Source organism: Suricata suricatta, chromosome 1, assembly GCF_006229205.1.
Source record: "Suricata suricatta isolate VVHF042 chromosome 1, meerkat_22Aug2017_6uvM2_HiC, whole genome shotgun sequence".
NCBI classification, from domain to species: domain Eukaryota; kingdom Metazoa; phylum Chordata; class Mammalia; order Carnivora; family Herpestidae; genus Suricata; species Suricata suricatta.
In genome coordinates, this window is record NC_043700.1 from 172883155 (window position 1) to 172886239 (window position 3085).

Sequence of the window (3085 nt, forward strand, 5' to 3'; positions counted from 1 at the left end):
GGGAAATCTGATAGCTTGGTTGCGTGTCTATATCCAAGTTTGGTCTACTTTATATCACTATAGTTGTAGGAGGTACAAAAGAGTAAGAATCTGGTTAGATTGGTTTCCGAAGTGGAAACATTCAGTGACAGGAAAATCTAAGAATACCCTCCTATTCGAACGATATATAGATCAGGTACTTACATAATAGGATTAAGTTGGGTGCTAGGCAGAGAACTTTTATGTCCTGATTGAAAGAATGATGAAGGAATATAAGGTCTTATTTCATTGCTCTTCAGAAATTCTTCTTAACCAGTAATATTCCATTTTATAACTTCAATCCACCTAATTGAATCCAATGAAAAAGAGAGTTTTTCTTTTATATGAAATCCCATTACAAATTTAAAGGTTATCTCACTGGAGTTTTCAGCATATTTTTTTAACGCTTCATTAATTTGTTTGTCATCTTTGCACAGGGGTCACGCTAATCTTCTGTGTATTGTTCCAATTTTAGTATATGTGCTGCTGAAGCAGGCATGCATTTTTAACATTCTTATCCAAGATGAGAAGATATGGAAGACAATTAACAACATGCCATATTTAATTTTGATGGACATTTGTTATTCTGCCGTTTTGCCCTTGATATTTTTAAATACTATTTAATGGTGTTCTTACAGGAGCTAGAGGGTATAGATATGTTTCCTTTAAATTGAGATTGCTGAGGGAGGTCAAATAACTCACCTGAGATATAGTTGAAAAGCAAAGCTGAGATTAAATGTCATTTTTGTTTACTTCAAATCCAGCATTTCTAAAACACTTCTTTCTATAATGACTTCTCTTCTTGTTGAATATACTTTTTAAAACTAACATTACTTGGGGTATAACACTGGGGCATAATCACACTATGCATTATTTTATAAACCACTTGTAGTGATGAAAATTCACACAAAAAAAGAATCATTTTTACAGTGTAGATCACAAAGGTTTGACTAAATCTATACAGCCAAATAACTGCTATCTCAATCAATGCATAGACTATTTCCATTATTACAACAAAATCACTCTTATCTCCAACAGTTTAATCCCATCCGCCACTTCCTAATTCTTGACAGTGAATAATATGCTTTATTTCTTTTCTTTAATATTTATTTTTAGAGGGAGAGAGTGCATGCACAATGGGGGAGGGGCAGAGAGAGAATCCCAAGCATGGTCTGTTCTCTCAGTGCAGAGCTCAATGCAAGGCTCTCTCTCAGGAATGGTCAGATCATGACCTGAGTTGAAATCAAGAGTTAGATGTTTTGCCAATGAGCCACCCAGGCCCCCTGATTTATTTCTTTATAGTTATGCTTTTTTCCAGATCATATAAATGGAATCATACATTCAAACCCTAATGGCTTCAACAGTGAATTCTTCCAAACTTAAAATAATAATAATAATAATAATAATAATAATAATACACAAGTTGTTACAGGAAAGTAAGCTGAAATATATTTAAAAGTAATATATTGCAATAGAATAAAACATCATTACTAAGTGAATGTATTAATAAACTGTAAATTTTGTCTACATTCAAAATATCAACCAATGCATGATCATCAGCCAGTGACCATTTAATCATTTTGATATATACAGGAAAAATTAGACAATACACAGAATCCTGCATGCTTAAAAAATGTAACCACAAACAACAACTATATGAACTATTGGAACAACTATTAGAAATTAGTAATGAGATAAAAGAAAATCTTTTATCTTAATAAAAAATTATCTACAAAAGGGCTGTGGCAAGAATATATCCCTAATGTGGTAATATTTCTTTCTTTTTTTTCCTCTCTCTTTTTGTTTTGTTTCAAATTTTTATTTAAATTCCAGTTAGTTAACATGCCAAGTAGTATTAGTTTCAGGAGAAGAATTTTGTGATTTAGCACTTACATACAAAGCCCAGTGCTCATGACAGATGTACTCCTTAATTTCCATCACCCATTTAACCCATCTCTCTACCCACCTCCCCTTTGGTAACCATCAGTTCTCCATAACTGAGTCTTTTTTTAAGGGTTGCTTCACCATATTCATTTGTTTTGTTTCTTAAGTCCCACATATAAATGAAATTAAATGGTATTTGTCTTTCTCTGACTTTTTTAACTTAGCATAATACTCTCTATATCCATCCACATTGCTACAAATGGCAAGATTTCATTCTTTTTGATGACTAATATTGCACTGTGTATATATACCACCTCTTCTTTATTCATTCATCAGTTGATGAACATTTGGGCTTTTTCCAAAGTTTGACTACTGTTGATAATGCTGCTATAAACATCAGCATGGATCAGGCCCCTCAAACCAGTATTTTTGTATCTTTTGGTTAAATACCTCATAGTGCAATTGCTGGATCATTGGGTAGTTCTATTTTTAACGTGTTGAGGAACCTCCATACTGTTTTCCAGAGTGGCTCCATCAATTTGCATTCCTGCCAACAATGTAAGAGGGTTCCCTTTTCTCTATATCTTTGCCAATATCTGTTGTTTCCTGTTTTATTTGCATTTGCTCAATGATGAGTGATGTTGAACATCTTTTCATATATCTGCTAGCCATCTGTATGTCTTCTTTAGAAAAAAATGTCTATTCATGTCTTCTTCCCAGGTTTTAATGGGATTATTTGGTTTTTTGGTGTTGATTTTGATAACTTCTTCATAGATTTTGGATATTAACCCTTTATTAGATATGTCATTTGCAAACATCTTCTCCCATTCCCAAGGCTGCCTTTTAGTTTTATTGACTGTTTTATCTTGATGCAGAAGTGTTTTATCTTGATGAAGTCCCAACAGTTCATTTTTGCTTGAACATTTACTGGAAGAACAATATTCTACATTTTATTGGAAAGTCTGGGAAATGCAATAATACAGTAACAAAAATAAATTCAAACAATTTTGAAAGTGAAATAAAACTCATTATTTTTAGATAACATGGTGGTATAGCCAAATAAATAGTATTAATCAATGAATTTCAAAATATAACTATTACAAAAACAACATAAAAAACTTAACATCTACTTACCAGAAACAGTTAGCAGTTGAAGATTTTGGGGTTTTTTGTTTGTTTGTTT

The 3085-nt window shown here is 32.2% G+C and overlaps 1 non-coding gene across 1 annotated transcript; it reads right to left on the bottom strand.

Moving 5' to 3' along the window:
• Window positions 1–410: 410 nt before the first annotated feature.
• LOC115303341 lies at window positions 411–513 on the bottom strand. The gene has a single exon (XR_003913986.1). It is a non-coding gene; the product is annotated as a U6 spliceosomal RNA (small nuclear RNA).
• Window positions 514–3085: the final 2572 nt, after the last annotated feature.